Below are 17,579 nucleotides of genomic sequence, written 5' to 3'. Positions count from 1 at the left end.
AGATGTGCTTGCTGTTACCTGGTTGGGCATCCTTGGAGGAGTCCCACTTGCTGCGTCCTCCTCGGCTGCTCGTGCTGTGGGCAATGCTTCTGCATTCCTCTCTGCTTTGGGAAAGTTCTGGACTTCTCAGTGCATTTGGCCACAAGTTTGCATGATACAACCTGTAAGATCAGGAGGTGTTTTTTGTTTTTTTGCAGGCAGTTGGCCTTGTCAATTATGCAGTTTGTAACTTTTCTTTAATGATCCCCAGTGCTTTGACTTGCTGAGAAGTGAGATGAATGTTGGGTTTAGCAGGGCAGTAGCTGCAGTTCCCTTTATTTCTCCATTCTGTGTGTTTCAGATGAATTTTAAAAGGCAGAAAATAAGAGTCTGATTTTATTTATTAGCTACAGCATGTGGCAGACAAGGTGCTTTAAAAGGCTGCTGTCACTTTGTGAGCTGAAGGATGGCCTTTGGAAGCAAGAAAACTGCTAGTTTATTTTAAGGCTTAACTTAAGAGTTTTTGAGAAAGTATCTTTGGAGGCACGAGCTGTGAACTACTGTTAAAAGCAGTAAGTTTTTCCTCTGATCGAGTTTAAATTTTCTAACCTTTATTTTTATTGCATATCAAGCTAAATCCTCAAGGTGCAAATACTGAAAGAGTGATGGTTGTGTGGCAGATGCTTGCAAATAATTCTTCATTAAAACAGACACGCTGACTGCATGTAATAGTAATGAACTACGGTAGTGGCTTTTACAGGGATGTGCGAAGGCAGGAGTCAGGAAGCAGCTTGTCCTTGGCTCCCTTGCTGCTGCAGGGCCTCATACTTTGCACCATGAGGGGTGACTGCAAAGCTTTCTGCTTCCTGGCGGGTGAGCTGAGCTGTGAGCCCAGGTGGAGGTCAGGGCAGCCTCTGCTGCAAGGGAACGAGCTTAGCTGCCTTCAGTGCTGGCAAGCCAGTCCTGATGCTCTCCAGAACTTTTTTTGGAGTATGGAATACATAGGTTTGTGGTTCTGTGATCCAGGGAAGAGTTCGGTGTCATTGCCAGCTTACAGTGCAGACCCCAGAGCTTCACTGCACTGCTGGACGTCTGGTGTGTGTGTCTGCATCTGCATCTGACCCTGGGACAGGGTCTCGGAGTTGGAGTTATAGTTGGTTGTAATCTGTGGAGCTGAAGTTCTGAGCTCTTTTGGGTGTCTGGGTCTCAGGATGCTTGCTGGAATTTATTGGGAGCCGGCTGTCGTAACTGTGATGCAGTTTTACCTTCCATGCAATCCTGCTGAGCTTTGTAATGTTTCCCCATAATGCTGCTGTGAAAGTTAATAGTGCATCAAGCTAAAACTTAAACCTTTTCTTTTTCTAAGTTACATTTCTGGCTTTAAGTTAGACTCACTTGAACAAGATGGAGCCTTGTGTAGTTCTTGTAGAATTAGAGCAGCAGTTTTGCATGCTTCTGGTCCTCCTTCAGAATACCAGCAGGCAAGTTGTCAGTGGCTCTGAGCCTGCTCTGACCTTTTTCCCTCCCCTGTCTGCTTTCTTGTGGCAGGCTCCACAGCCAAACCTTAAGAAAACGGTGCTGTCTGAAACTTCAATGGTCCTTTAACTGCTGTGGTCTGCAAGCTAATGAGTGTGGCTCTGCTTGCCTCTATGGGTGAGGGCAGTGCCAGTTTGCCAGTGCCAGGGTGTGGGTTTCTGGTTTATGGAATGGCATTGGAACTCAAATTTAGAAAGCTGACTTTTGTGGAATACTGGAACTTCACTCACAGAAAGTGAAGGGGGAAAAACAAAACTGAAATGGAAGGAGTTTCACTGTCTGTTTTCTTCCTGTTCTTAATAGAATGTTGGGATATTTAAATAGAAAAGTTAACGTAAACCAGGGAGTGTCAATCAGGAAAACTGCATTGGCTTAATTGCAGCAAGCAGTAAAGTTTAACCCGATAGTCTCCCTGAAATGTTGGCTATAAATAAGCCAAGGGAGAGCAGTGACAATACGATAATAATAGCAAACCAGTAAAGTTTGTGGAGAATGCTGGTATGCAGCTTCCAGCACGTCTGGGTGAGGTGTGAGCTCCTCGCCTTCAGCAGTAGGAGCACCTGCAGCTCTTCAGGCGCTTTGGCCAGAGTGGCTCCTTCTGGGTCGGTGTTGGTGGGTTTGATGGCTGAAACACAAACTGTCATATGAGACAGTTCTTAATTTTTTGGCTTTCTAGGTGCAGTGTGGTGGGTGGATGTGACAGTGTTTCTTCGAGGGATGGAAGGAAAAGGAGGGGGAAGCTGTTACTAAAGCCTGAGGAGTGAAGGTGGCGGTGATTGTTGAGGGCCTTTCTGTGCCACTCTGCTTTGGCAAAGACTTTACGACTGGAAGGGGCTTGATTCCATGAGGAGCAGTGGAGAAGAGCCTCTCAGTGTGTATGGAGCTTCTCTTTGGTTGTAAGCTTTGGCCTGGCTCTGTCACATTGAGGTTAGATGCAGAAATTGGGTTCTGAGTTTGAAATCTGAGTGTCAGCTTCATTACGTTTTTGGGTGTTTAATTCTAGCTGATGGAGTAAGGCTGCCTTTTTTGTCATGTGGCTGTCCATTGTGTCAGGGCAGGGGGATCGCAGCTCCTGCTGTCTCTGCTTCTCAAACAGCAAATCCGTTGCTCCACAGAAGCCTTCCTCACTTCTCTATTTTACCTTTGTCTTGCTGGAGCTCAGTCCTGCTGCAGATGGGCTCATCTTGTTCTGTCAGCTCTGGAGGATCCAGAACCAGGACACGAGATCAGGCAGAACTCTGCTGGTGGTGAAAGCAGAGACTGTAAGTTCGGTGGTCAGGGTGTTCAATAAGCTGTAATTCCTGAGTGTTGTCCCCTCGGTGCCATTGCTGTTTCACTGCAGGTAAGACTTAACTGTCCAGAAGTGCTCGAAAGGAGACATAACCATATTTTCTTAGAAGTTTCCTTTGTGGGAATGGCTGCTGAAAAGGACAAGAGATTTTCTTCTGTTTCTTTGTTGCACGGTTTGTTTTTGTTCTTCTGTTAAGCTCTCCAAGATACAGCATGGTGGCAGCTCTGCTTGGAAACAGCTTAGGAACTGTAAGTCTAGACTGCCTGAAAACTGGATGCTGGCTTAATGGAATGAGTTCATACTTCAGAACAAATTAAGTCAAATTTGTTTAATTACTTGGCAGAGGGAAAAGAGTCAAGCTGCTCTATCTAAATGTTCTTTCAAGTGTAATCCAAAGATACGTAAAAGTCTGATAGTCTCCATCCAAGGCTGGAAGCCAGGAACTTAAGTCCTAAGCTTTGGCCCTGAGTGATTACCCATCATCTCTGACAAGTTGTTTAACTCCTCGGTGCCTGGGTGCTGCTGCTCTGATGCTGGTCTGTGCTTCTTTGCTGGTCTGTTGCTTATTTGTGTTTCTTTATGGTGCTGTAGGCTGTTGCAGTTGGTGACATGATGAGCAGATGAAGTCCCTGACATTTCTGTCCCTGAACAAATTGCATGTGGTCAGAGATAAGAACAAGGCTTGACAATTCTCTTGTTTGGGAATGCTTTCTCTGTTTGATCTAGGTATGTTACAACTTTCAGTTGTAGTTTTGTGTTTATTTTTGGCTGACTTCAAATTGCAGAGCAGCTGTGCTTCAGCAGTGCTGGTGGTTTGCCTTCAGTACACCAAAATAGCTGCCATTAACAGTGAGGAAGACCGAAGTCAGGAACGGGAACTGCTGTGAAGAGCAGTTTACCACCTTGTGAAGTTTGTTATCTTCTCCTGGCTTATCAGAAAACTTTCTCCTGGTCAAGTCGCATCTGTTACTACTGGGGTTAGAGCTGCAGAACCTCCTCTGTGCGGCTGTGGCACATCCTGTTCTGTTGGCTTGGCTGCTGACTGACTCTGCATAGAGGGATGCTGCTGGGATCATGGGGAAGGAGGGCTCCTACCCAGCTGGGCTTGTGGGCAGCACCCAGAAGAAACACAGTGGCATTGTTGTGGAAGCAGTGGTTGGGCTGTTCTGCAGTAGGCGCTGATGCAGTAGGAGGGGAGGAGGAGTTCTTTCTCTCCCAAAAGATTGGGGTGCAGTTATAGTGAGGAGCTTAACTTCTGGGGTTAAGTTGTCTGTGCCCATAAAGCAGCGTTAGTTCAGAAGAGCAAGGACTGCAAACAGGTTTAAATGGCAGCTTGAAATGTCTTGGCAGTCATGCTGAGCAGTGTTGTGCTATTTCTTTCTGTGGCATTCTGCTGCTCTTGGGATCTTTTGCACTTAATGCTGCTTTTCCCATCTGATTTTTAGTTTATTTCTGTGTCGTAAATATAGCAGTTAATGATCAGACAGCAGCCATACGAAGGAACGCAGCTCTGCTGTCTGGAGAAGCCCTGCAGGATTACAGCTCTGTGGCTTTGAATTTTAAAGGTGCTTCCTCCAGGTTCTCTTTTGGTTACTTCTATCCTCACAGTGGGCTTCACAAAACATGTGCAGGGGAGAGCTAAAATCAGGAGAGCTCCTGGCAGATGCAGTGCTGATGTAAGAGTTAAGAGCTGGGTGTTCCTAGCTGTGCTGTTTGCCTTTCTTTTTCTCCTGCTGTCTTCTGACTTGCCTATTTAGGCCATGGCTACATGTTTGGCAGCATTTCTGCTTAAAGAGGCACTCCTTCCCACTTTGCTGGCACCAGCATTCATGTAACTGCACAATGAACTTGCCTGGGAAGCTGATCCAGCTGAAAAATGCTTAAAACTGTGCTTTTGACTGGATTCTTTCTCAGCTGAACTGAACCCTGATCTGGTTCTCAATGCTGTGTGCTTGTGACAGCATGGAGCAAAGAGATCAAGCAGCTCGAGGAAGAGGAGGAACTCTGGAAGAGAGTCAGTCTCCTGTAGGACTTTAAGTACAGTCAGTACAAGACGCTGATCTCCAAGTGCTGTGCTGTTGCAAATGGTAAACGAAATGAGCAGAAGGGACTTGGAACTGTGCTGTTTGAGATGTGCTTTGTGCTGTTGGAAGGCCAGCAATAAATATATCAACTACCACTGCTGTGGTGGTGATCCCAGGCTGGATTTTAGTTCAGTCTGAACTAAATGGTAGCTGAAACTTCCGTGGATGTGTGGGTGTGCAGACACTGCGAGTGCGAAGAGAGGGAGATGAAGATGTGCCTGGGGGGCTGGGAGTGCAGAACTGCCTGGTGTGGATGGAGAAACACACCAGTGCTCAAGCTGCTTTGCACTGTGACAGCCCTTGATTTTTCCAGTCACACGTGTGAGAGCACGCCCAGCAATGCTGTGCTCAATGCCATCCATCACTGGGATGTCAGAAGTGCTGATCTGCAGCAGAACTAGTGTGCATAGGACAGATTTTCTTCCCCCAGCATCCACACGAGCAGTGTGTGAAAAGAGAAGCCATTCTGGACTTGTTTGGCATTGTCACTAGCTTTGTTGTTTGGTTGTTTTCTTGTTATCAGTATGGCTTAGTTTCTCGTAGAAAAGAATAGCAGTTAATTGGGAGCTGGATTACTTACTGATTGCTTTACAGTAAAGCACTTGAGATAATCTAACGAATGATAATCTCTTGCTGTGTCTTATCGCTCTTAATATGATTTGAAAAACTGATCCCTTGTTTGGAGTTTTTCCTTCATCTAAATTAATGTATTATTTAGATGCTGTAGAACGAGGCTGCTGTGTGCAATTAAACCTGTGATGTCCTGTTTTACCCCCAGAAAATAACATCACTTAGTGATGGCACCGAACTCGTTCCATGTGTTCCTTAGGAAATGCTGCTCTTGAAGCAGTCTCATGGATATATATATTTAATTCTCTACTGCTTTAAGGGTATTTTCCAGACAAGGATATTTTCCAGACCTTTCTTTGTTTTATAATCCACAGCACCATAAAGACTGACCATATTTGTAGTATTGAGAGCAACCAAGGCATCATGAAGGTGTTGTTAGTACAGGTTGGTAACGTTACTGAAGGCAACTCCTGGAGGTTTCTGTGCATGGCTGTGATTTGGATACAGAAATAAAAGTAGCTGTGAGCTTTTTTTTCTTCCAACTTCTCGTGCTTTTGGTAAGCACTGGAGGAGAAATTATTAATGTGGTCAGACATCCTTTGGAAAAATGTATTTTCCTCCCAGCAATCCACAAGTGATAGCACCATTAAGGAGCCCAGCCTATTGGGGTCATGTGTTAACCCCTCTGGCAGATAGGCTTGCATCTAATTGTGGAGGAAAAAAAAATCAGGGTCAGGAAGAGAGGATTTAAGAGTTGTGCTGTAAGAAAGGTTGGTTTCCCAGGTATGCAGAATGCATTTTGTTTGGATGTTTCTCCTTGTGTTTTTGGTGGTAGTGCCTTGCATTGGAGCTCTGGGAGTTGCGTGCTGTCCAGGCGTACAGTTAATGCTGCGTGGTTTGACAAGTTTGGGAAATAGAGCTGTGTATGTTCAGACAAAATCAGTCTATTAAAATACTTTTTTAATCTCGAACTCTAAATGTCTGGTTCTGACAGACCCTTCCGAGAGTTGCTGGACCTCCTCCTTTTGAAACTGAGATTATCAGACAGTGTCCGTAGTGCATCATGTATGGGGTCACTTAGAAACATTGAAAGAACTGAAAAAAATCTTTCAGTAATTACTGTTAAGCTCGTTTGTACTGAAATGTGGCCTGGGCATGGGATGAGAAGTTAGGCACAGCGCAGCCTGAATGCTGCCCTCCAGGCTCGCTATGTAGAGGTGGCAGCTGCTTCTGGAGGCATTGGCTGAAGCATGCATTTCTGATGGTAACGTCTTCATTCTACAGCAGCCCCTTTGGGAAGGGTTAACTGGTGCTGTTACTGGAGCAGGACATGTGCTGCACATCGCCCAGCAGTTTTGTCACTGGCAAAGAGCAAACAGGCAGCATTTCAGTACCAGAGCACTGCATGGGGTCGTTGCCGGCTCCCTGGAGCTTGACATGAGGAAGCTCATCCCAAACCTGGGAGTCCCTCACCTGCTTGCTTGTATAACATCCTCATCCCTCTGCTGTTCCTGAAAATCTCTGATCTAAATTGTCATCTGTGACTGTGCTCTGAGGTCACCTCTGTGCTGTTACTCAATGTTCCTGTGCGAGGATTAAGCGTGGTGATGGGGGAAAAAATGATGGCACAGAGGAGCACAGCCCGCGTAGGAGCACTTCTGGCTTCACCTGCCCTTCTTGCTGGCTGCTGTCACTATGAAGAAGTCAGCAGGGAAGATCATGTGCACAGCCCTCCTCTGTCATGTAACCTTTGTGCTGGGATTCTTGTTGGAGAAGCCTTACTAAAGTGGAAGCTGTTTGGTGCCGTGCAATTCCTGTTCTTTTGAAACAGTATCTCTCGAATGGGGCTTAAATTTCTTGAATAACTGCGTGGTTGTGTTGTTGTTGTTGTTTTTAAACCAAGTTTAAAACTTATGTTTAATTGTCCTGAGGGGATAAGAGGGAGTGAAAAGTAAGGCGATGAAAGGCAATCATATGAGTAAGGATTCAGGGCAGTAAATCATTTCAGCCCTCGGTGCTTTGTGTTCTTTATCTGTAAGACTGGTTTGCCTGTTGTCCAAATGGGCTTCTGACACTTGGAGATCTGTGTGGGGTGGTCATGTAACTGATTGCTCCAAACCTTGGTTTTATAGTTGTTGTAGAACTTCTCTGAGATCAGAGAAAGGATCCTAATCTATAGATAGAGGAGGTGAGATGTAAAGTAACTCCCTTAAGAATTCGGTCGGTGTTTTGTTCAGATTTGTAGGGTCCTTTTTTCTGTGGCATGAAGACCTGCCTTACAGAGGTGTTAAGATGAATCTGTTCCATTCTGTATCACCTGCATAAGTTGTCTGTAGTGAGTGAAGCTATCAGAAGTTCCTATTCCACAATCTCTTAATAGTCAGAATTGTGTTCATCTCAGCTGCAAACGCCAGCAGCACCTGTGAGCTCCTCAGCACTGCCTGCAATACCTGCGTGCTGTGCCTCTTACCTACCTGAATGCAGAGGAGGGAGAGTGCTTTTCTTATTTTTATTGTCCTCCTTTTATTTTCCTTCCTTAGCAGGAGGCAGCAGATGTGTCTGATAGGCAAAGATTTCTCACGTTCTACAATGCAGTACTTGAAGATGAAGAGCCATAGGAATTCTTGGCCTTGGCTTTTTTCCCTGAAATAAAAGCTCTGGTCAAAGAATGTATGGGAAGAGTGCGAAACAGCAGGATAGCTTCCAGGAATTGCTTTCTGCTGAACAGAAATGCCAACCAGACTGCAGAGTTCCATTTGCTCATTCTAAAAGGCAGTCAAATCCTGATATTTTCCTAACGTCCTGCTAACTTGCTGTGTGTGTTTGTAATGGCCTCAGAAAAAAGAAAGTCGAGATGCTCCCATGCTCTTAGCTGGCATTCTCAGTGACAAATCAAGGAGGGCATTGCCCAGAGGCTTCTGTTACATCCAAGCAGAACAATGGTGCAGCGTGTTATTTCCAAATATATTATTTGCAAACAGAATGAGCTACTGGCTTTTCTTTGCTGTGCAGCCTATTGAAATTCTGGCTGCGATTCCAGCAGACTTTTTCCATAAATAGCTCTGCAATACTTCGGAACACAAACAAGCTCCTGAAAATACCTGAAGTAAGTCTTCAGAGAGGGCTGCTTGGCCTTTGATAGTGGCTGGTGCTGCGGTGTGGCTGCTGTGATGGAGCTGAGGAATGAATGCCTCCATGGGCTGAGGTGTGGGACTGTGAGCAGGAGCTCAGAACAGTACAGGAATGGCATGGAGCTCTTGGAACGAGTCCATAGGAGGGCCGCTGAGATGCTCAGGGGGCTGGAAGCACCTCTCCTATGAGGAAAGGTTGAGGGAACTGGGATTGTTTAGCTTAGAGAAGAGGAGGCTCTGGGGAGACCTCATGGTGGCCTTCCAGTACTTGAAGGGAGCGTATAAACAGGAGGGGGGGGGGGGGGGGGGGGTGGATGGTGATAGGACAAGGAATGGTTTTAAACTGAGACAGGGGAGGTTGAGGTTGGATGTCAGGAGGAAGTTTTTCATGCAGAGGGTGGTGAGGCACTGGCACAGGCTGCCCAAGGAGGCTGTGATGCCCCATCCCTGCAGGCATTTGAGGCCAGGCTGGATGTGGCTCTGGGCAGCCTGGGCTGCTGGTTGGCGACCTGCACACAGCAGGGGTTGGATCTGATGAGCGTTGTGCTCCTTTGCAACCCAGGGCATTCTACAGTTCTGTGAGTCTGTGAATTCAAGGGCTCCTCCATCACCTGATTCAAGTAAAGGAAGAAAAAGGTGATAAAATGCACAAATGCAGGCAGAAACAGGTGTGTTTTCCTCAGTAGTGTGGAAGCTATATTGGTATTTTAATAAAAAAATAAAAATAAAAAAAATATACAAGCAAGTGCCATGTGGTAAGTAAATACAGCATGAAGTAGAAACAATTGATTCTTTTAAAGAGCAGCCATCCAAATAAAAGCATCCTTTTAACATTTCGTACTGAACGGGCATTTGGTGATGTGAATTCATACGTAGCTCCCTTTGTAGTGCAGGTTTTCCAGTGCCATCTCAGTGAATGCACCCTTGGATAAGTGATGGAAGGGCCGTTTTGGTGCAGGCGTGTTCTGTTCTAATTGGTGCGAGCTGTCTTGAGTAAGATGTCTTATTGTGTTGAGGAGAAGCTTCTAAGCTGTCTGAGCTTGGAGAGGTGAGTAAACACTTCAGTGATTCACCTGGTTCCCAGGGCTGCTGTCCCTCTAGGCCTGTTGCTACTGAATATTTTAACAAGCAGAGAACTTCATTTAAAAGGAGTCAAAGAGCTTGAATGTGAGTTCGGCCTTGTGCAATCTGTGCTCTGCAGCCTTATGCTCAGTCCTGTTTATCAAACCTGTTTATCGGCTGTCAGCACAGAATGAGGGTGGAACCATAGAGAGACTGGGAAGGCCTTGGGAGCTCGTTAGTGCCGCCTTTAATGCGAAGCTTCCAGCTTCCCATGTTACTGCTGATGGGTGTTTAGTAAAAAGCCTTCATCCAGGGGCAGTGAACAGCCTGGGAAATGTGTGCTTGAAGCATCGCCTCCTGTATTCTTGAATGATGTTTTTTCATAATGTTCAAAATCGTGCTTGGTGTAAAACTTGCACGTGGGGGTTGCACCCTGGTCTTGGATGGGAAGTTGCTTGGGTATCCATAGGAGGGGGGGCTTGGTGCTGTGGAGTGGGCATAACTTAATGGGAAGAGCAGCTTAGCTGCTGACACGTCTGTCTTTTTTAGGACCTAGATGGTATTTCTGAGTGTAAGATGTTTCGAGAACATTCTTTGTTCCTCCCAGGCATGTTGAGAACAGTTCCCAAAGAAGGAGAAAGTATAAATAAAACAGCTTGGCAATACAGTAAAACACTTCTGCCACAAGAAGTAATTAGCCTGTTCTTGGAAAGGGCTACAGAGCCAGCATGTTATCTTTATCTCAGTAAAAATAAAGCTTCAGTAACACTAATTCTTTTAAAAGATTTTGGGGAATCCTGATATTAGGTATAATGTGAACGTCAGTATTGTTCTACATGAGAAATGTGGAGTGCTGGTTGGAGCAGGATCCATCCTGAAGGAGCTGCATGCATAGCTGAGCTCCGGGGCTGCGGGTTTTCCAGCAGAGCTGCACAAAGATCATTGCTGCTTGGGTTAATTTCATTCCCTTGTAATTAACTAATGCCTGATCTGCCTGTAGTTGTATAAAGGACAAGAAACTGTAAATTCTGCATGATACAAATATAGCTTAACCCTTCTGTCATCATCTTCCAGGAAAGCATCTCATAAATCTGTGTACATTTTGTTAGCTAAATAGGGTTTCAGTACTGGCAGTGTAACCGGCGTGGGCTGTATTTGTTACTGCTTGGTCCAGTTACCTTCTTTAAAGGACTCGTGTGTGCTGGAAAGGTGCAGAGCTGCGACACTGAATACATGGAGCAAGAAGGTTCAAAATGGAGGAGGCCCTGTACTCCTGTGCACTTAGTCATCGCTCCATTTTCAGGAGTGTTTTAGATGCTTCCTCAGTGGTAGGGATGCACCGTAGGCGCAGGGAACAGCAGCACTGCCAGCTCCTCCCTTCCAGCAAACCAGGAGCTTTGTGTTCTACTGGGCTTGCATTGTAGCTCAGGTTTCACTTAGGGTTAAAAAAGACTTTCGAGTGCTGTGCTGCAGCACCAAGGAGCACGTGCTTATTCATCTTGTTTTTGGTGTGTGTAAACCGGTCAAGGCTTGGTTATGTGAGCGTTCTGGGCTGCTGCAGACTGTTCTGTGTGTGGGGGACGCTGCTGTAATGGCAGCCGCTATCATTTATCGTGTCAGTAATGCTGTCAGAGTTCTGTGCTGTTTGGGATTGCTTTATCTGCATTTAACAGGGGCAGTTAATTCCTCCGGGTGAGGTGTGACTGTTGTATGCTGGGAGAAGCTACGTCCCGGAGCCACAAATCCAAAATGTTAGGTGGCATCGTATTTAATAGATACTTTCAGAAGGAAAAAGCTTTCCAGTTGCAATGCGCTCAGATTTTCTTCAAATACAGGTGTTATGTATGAAGCAGAGATGATGCACTGTTCTGTTCTTTTTTCTCACATCCAAGCGTTCCTTCTAATGGAGTATTAGAGAGCAACTCAGTGTAGGGGCGCACAGCCTCTGGGAGTGATGTTGCTCAGATGAGCAACTGTTGTTTGATCATCCTGGTCGTCCCAGCCCTTCAGTGGGAGGGGTTGTGCTGTCCCAGCAGGAGGCCCCGTTGGCTCTTCCCCTTTTTTACCTCCAAGCAGATGCAAATTTCACAGGCTGGAAGCTCTCAGCAGCCGGGTTTTGTGACTTGGAAGGCAGCCCCACAGCAGCATTCACGTCAAGCAGCTGGCTGGTATTTGAAAATGCTGAAATGTTGGTTTTTGCCATTGGTTACTTTTTTGTTGGAAGGCAGGCGGTGCTCTGGTGGGCAGAGCTGAGCAGTTTCTTGGGAACGTGTTCTGCAGCGTTGTGCAGAACGGGCCGAGGAGAAACCATGACCTTTAACTGCTTGTTCCTAATTGTGAACAAATATTGCAGCTCCACCAGCGGTGGGATTTATTCACCCGCCTTTCTGAGGTTATTTAAGACGGGTACCAGGAGTGGGCCTGGATTTCTGCCACTTGTGGCTCTTCTGTTTATGATATTAATAAACCGGTGTCAAATGTCCTGGGAACGGGTGATGCGGGTTGAAAGACCTTTGTTTCAGCCAACAATAGACCTGAATTAGTGTGAATAGGAAAAGCAAATAGGCACTTCCTGGCATATTTTAAGGAATACTGGAGTTTGGGGAAGCATGCGGATTAGGAGCGAGTGCTCTAGCTTTTTTCCAAGTAAAATTTTGCATGTGTGTGTATGGTGGTCTTTCTAAATATGTTTGCTGAGCTCATAAATTAACATAGAGTCTCACTTGAGTAGATTCTTTAGGATGTTGTTTAAAGGAAAAACCAAACAGCATGAAGAGGGGACTGTCTCGGCTGTCTTCCTGAGCAGGCTCCTTCTTCAGTTTTGGATTTTGAGGCCTTTTGCAAAACTCTTGGACTGCCTTGAGGCTCACGAGGCTTTCCGAGAGTGTTGTAAAGATCCCCAGCAACAGTATTTGAAGCTGCAGGACAGAAGATGCCTTTGGAGACTGTAGGAAATTCCTGTTAGGCATTAAGCAGCCCATTTTTACTGAGTTGGTGGTATTGCCATGCTGGTCTAGCTGGTTGAATTGAAGAACGGTTCTGTTTTGACCCGATAGCTTCTCCGTTTTGCAGCAACTGGGTAATGTTCAGAGCCTCTTTCCTCTTTATGTGCAGGGCTCTGGAAAGGTTTCCTTTCCCTGCAGTTTCAGGGTGGGTCACAGGGTAGATCGGCTCAGGTGTGTGCAGAGAACGTTCTCAGAGCACAGGTGAGGCAGCCACCAGAGGACTTGAAAACAGCCCCCAGCGCTCCCTTCGCTCCACAGTTTGTGTTTTCACATTGCTGGAGCAGTCTGACCCTGCCTGCTAGCTATGCGGTGCTGATGCCTGTGCCGCCGTGACAGCGGGTGTTTTTGTTGTGTTTGCCTCGGGGCCGATGTGTGGTGAATGCACGGCTGTGTGCTCTGGCTGCAGCTCGGTGGTCCCTGGTGCTCGGCGTTCGGCTGCTGCAGGAAGGCTGGGCTCCTGGAAGCTGTGCTGCTGTGCAGCGCCTCGACGGCTGAAGGTGCAGCTGTGGTCACTGTGCTGCTCCACCTCTGGGAAGGTGGGATGTGCCTGTGTTCTGAAGGGAGCTGCAGAAATGTCCTTTCTCAAGGTTTAAAAATAGAAAGCAATTAATCAGGGTGATGAGGGTTAATGGGTTTCTACCTGGAAACCAAACAACTTTGCATTTGTTTCTGTTGAGAGAACATTCTTCTATCCGCTGTTATGAGTTTACTAGAAGATTTTCACAGTAATTTCTGAAGTTCTTTTTAATAAACTAATTTGGGGTTTAAAAAAAAATAAAAACAGCCCCCAAACTCTATTTAGTGCTTTAATTAGATGGAACGGCTTTGGGACAGCTGTTCAGATTCTTCTCAGCTGCTCACCTCTAGCTTTTTTCCTCTCTAAATGTACAGTGACTGCTGTGTGCATAAAGGGGATTACAGAACACAGTTGCAGACTCGGTGAGCAGGAATAAAACCCCTGTGGTCAGATGCAGTCCAGTGGTTGCAGTAATTGTGGTGCAGCGGATGCTTCACCAGGTCCATAGTGATCAACTTCTAAATCAATTTAAGGCTTAAAAATTCTTTCCCAAAGCTTGTACTGATCTGTGAATGCTTTAACTCATTTCACAGAGATGAAACATTTAACTTTGTCATTTTCAGTGACTGAGCTGTTGCACATCCATCCCACCTGTTCTCAGGGCTGCTCTGACTTCGTCCTGTTTTCCCTGTGCCACCACAGGGGCCCTGGAGCTGTGTGTGCTGGAGACATTGAATTTCCCTCTGTAGTCAGGGAGGAAGCTGGTGGGCTGAGGTTTAAACACGTTTCCTTTCTGTCTCAGCATTACCAACTTGTCACTTCTAGGGAGCTGTCGCTGGAAGTGTGAACTCGCTGTACAGATGGACAGAAATGCAGTTGACTGTTGGTTGTGAGCACAGTGGTGTTTTGCAAAGCCGTCTGTGCCCTCTGGAGGTGGGGTTGTTCCTCTTCTCCCTCTTGCCTCCAGCAAATGAAGTTCAGGTGGTTGAGCAAAAAGCTGCCTGGTGTAACTGAGATGTGTGGCAGGTCATTCAAAAAAGTGTGAGGTGATGGTAATGCCTTTCTGTGGTGTGTGTTGTGACCTGTGGAAGTTGCAGTAGGCCTGTTGGTTGGGCCCTTGCCTCCTCTGGAGGTGGGACGTAAAGGAAATGGGTGCTAAATGCTGGGGAAACCTGCTCTGAGTGGGGCTGTGGGAGCTTGGCAGTGCTGAGCCACAAACAGCAGCAGCCCAGTGAGGCGCAGCGGTGTTGATGACACGAAGTAATGAAGCGCTCAGGGTGCTGCTCCCTGCTCAGCTTCAGTTGTTGTGTGGACCGCTGGTGGGCTTTCAGTGAAGTGCCTTCAAACAGGGTTGGTTTGAAAGCAGCAATCGGGGAGCTTGAGGAGATGGCTTCCCGGATGGAAGGCGCTGTGTGCTGGTGGGAAGGGATTGTTCTGTTTCTGCTGTTACCTCGCTAAAACGCTTCACCTGTATGTTCAGCTATCGTTCCATTTCACAGGTAGTACTTCTGTAAAAGAACTTGAGATTTAATTCTATTTCAGTTCTGTTTTCTGCAATTTTAATGTCACTGCAATTGCTTTGCAGACAGGAGCAGCTGCCTTTGTGCAGAGCAGATGGACTGGGGTTGTTTTTCTCTCTGGTTGTTGAGCTTAGTAAAACTATTGGAGAACTATTAGCCATACATCAAACCAGTGCCAGCAAGGTTCAAGTTCCTATTTCTTAATGAGGAGGGGTCCAGCCTTTCGTTTAGGGAACTGGGTAGAAAGTTAAAGGTAAGGTATGTGATAACAGTGAGTAAATAGGTCAGGCTTTCAAATCCGAAGTTGAACTTGTAATTAACTGGGACTTGTCTGTTACGTAGACTGCTTTATTTTTCTTCCTTCAAAGTTTGGCATGGTTGGAAAGAGGAGAAGAAATGGAGAAATTGGGAAAGAAGCTTTTTAGTGATGTGCTTGTTGTTTGTAGCACAGTGGCCTGGAGGACGAGCAGTTCTCTGGGGTTGGAGAATACTCTGAACGTTTTCCCTGCGTGTAGGTTTCCCAGACTTTCAGAGGCCAACAAAACCAACTGGGTTGCTTGAACTGCATCTCTGGCTTCTGCATGTTTGTGTATGACTCTGGTAGGGCCAGCTCCAGCACAAAGCTAGCTGGGGATCATAGGAACTCCCCTCCCCTCTGCGTTTGGGTGCTTTGTGTGTTCTTCGTGTGCAACAGTATTGCAGGCTGGTACTTAGGAGGGACCACGTAACCAGCTGCCCCTTGCATTGCTTCATGGCACTGCCACAAAAGACAGTCCCTTTCTTTCCTTCTGTCTTGCATGTATTTCCATCCCATCCCCGTGTTTCTCAAGAAATGGTATATTTTTAATGCCCTCTCCTAGCAAAGATCTTTTAAAAAGCAGCGTGGGATGACTCCTGAGAAGTGCTTTGGGCAGTTGAAATGCCTTCCCCTGGCTGCCTTTGCTTTTGTTGCCTGGTCACTTCTGAGAGATGGGATGAGTGTGGAGAATCACTCCTGAAAGTGAATGGAGAAAAGGGAAATGAAGTCAATAGTAAAACTGGTCATGGTAACTTACAGAATCCTGGGGCTCCCTTCCCCCCTGTGCACATAAATTAGGGATGAGGCTGGAATGCAGGGGGTGTTTTCTTTCATACTGTCAGTACTAAACAGTGCTCATTTGGTTCTCTGCTTTTCCTGGTGTGTGTAGGTGCGTTAGGAGACCTCTGCAAATCCATGCATTGTCAGTCTCTTTGGTCTTGTTATACAGCTTTCCCATTCGCTTTGAGATTAACACTTTACTGTCTAGCTTCAGATACCTAACAGGCAATAAATTAGAACTCTCGATAAGCATGATAAATAACCCTTGGTTGGAAAGTGCCAAACCATCCACAAGTTATTTCTAGATACCGAAGGCGTGCGAGTTCTGTGCGGATGCTCCTGCTCAGTTTTGGGCATGCTGACTTCATCTCTGGAGCTGAGCTGGGAAGGACGGGCATGCTGCAGTTTGAGTTCAGTATATTATGATGTCTGTGTACTCGTTGTGCTTTTCCATTCCTGTTCTGCCTCCTCAGTTGGAGACTGCTGGGGCTTCCTTGGATTTTAGTAGTAATCCTAAAAGTTGCTTTCTTGAAGCGTTCCCATTCCAAGTGGTTTCTGAAGTGTCCTTGGGATGATGGGTTGATGTTTAGCTGGACCAAAAACAGATTGACGATTCATAAGGTGGGCAAACTGAGGGCACTGCCTGCACATCTGGTCACCGAGCGTCTTTTTAGCCCTTAGGACAGAATTACAACCTGTAAGCGCTCTGCTCTGCGCTGCAGCCGGGATGTTTCAGTTGCTCCCGTGGAAAATTCCCAGAGCAGAGCTGGGAGCCGCTGGGAAGGTGTATAAACAATGAGGGAGCAGCAAAATGCATTTCAATACTACAATTCTTTGTTCAGTACTTGGAAACATCAGGAGGTCGCTCCACTTGTGTAAACAGCCCGATTTGCTGCTGGGGCAGCAGATCAACGTGATTCCAGAAACTTGCACAGAGACCTTCCAGGTCTGCTGGAATAAAGAGGCTCTTTGTTGGCTGCTGTGATTGACTTGCTGCTGTAGAGTAGGTGACACGTTTTGCCTACCAAGCATGCTCTATAAGCAGAGTTTATTAAAAGTTCATGGTACATTAAAATAGATAGCCTCTTCTTACTAATAAAATAGCTTTTATTCTATTATTGGAAACAAATTCTTATACAGAATTGTTCTTCAGGCTCACAATGGGCTTTCTGGAAACCGAATCATTGGCATCTTTTGCTTGTTTGAATTGATGAAGCTGTTTCACTGCCTTGTCAACAGTGGAAAAACGTCAGCCAAAAAAAAAAAAAGTTTGCTCATAGTTTTGAATCAGTGCTTCTTATTCAGCATTCAGCTCCCCTCATTGAAAAGCATGGAGGGGCCCTGAAGCGTGAGAGTGTTTTTTGGTCTGTCACTGAGCTGCTGATTGCAAACATTGCTCGCCTTTAAAGCGGAGGGAAGAAGCAGCATTTCTGATGTCAGATGCATTTCTTCACCAATTTTAGAACGACGTGTTCTGCCTATTTTCATTTAAACTGGTCATCTTTCATAAGCTTCGGTTTTCAAATCATCTGAATTGTGTCTGACAGCCCCACCTTTCTGTGCTGGGTCTTGAAGTCGGGTTATTTGGGATTTTAAGGACCTTTTACTTCTCAAACCCAGACTGAGCAGTTTCTCTTTGGCTCTTCAGAACTGCTTCAGCTTTGGCCCGTGAAGGGGCTGCAAGCAGAGCAAAATTTGTGAGACTTTTATGACACAAATGCAACTTTGTGCTGCAAGCTGCAGATACATCTCCTAGCAGAATGAAGTATGGTAACAGAACAGTTCTGAAATGGGGCGTTTCTTAAG

The 17,579-nt window shown here is 46.1% G+C and overlaps 1 protein-coding gene across 6 annotated transcripts in view; it reads left to right on the top strand.

The window, feature by feature from the left end:
• Nucleotides 1-17,579, top strand: part of PPP2R2A (protein phosphatase 2 regulatory subunit Balpha) — a 36,619-nt gene that overhangs the window by 6,784 nt on the left and 12,256 nt on the right. The gene's annotated exons all lie outside the window — the stretch shown is intronic.

This window comes from Lagopus muta, chromosome 27 (genome assembly GCF_023343835.1).
Source record: "Lagopus muta isolate bLagMut1 chromosome 27, bLagMut1 primary, whole genome shotgun sequence".
Classification (NCBI taxonomy): Eukaryota; Metazoa; Chordata; class Aves; order Galliformes; family Phasianidae; genus Lagopus; species Lagopus muta.
The sequence above is the reverse complement of the archived record's forward strand: the minus strand, read 5'-3'. Positions and strand labels throughout refer to the sequence as shown.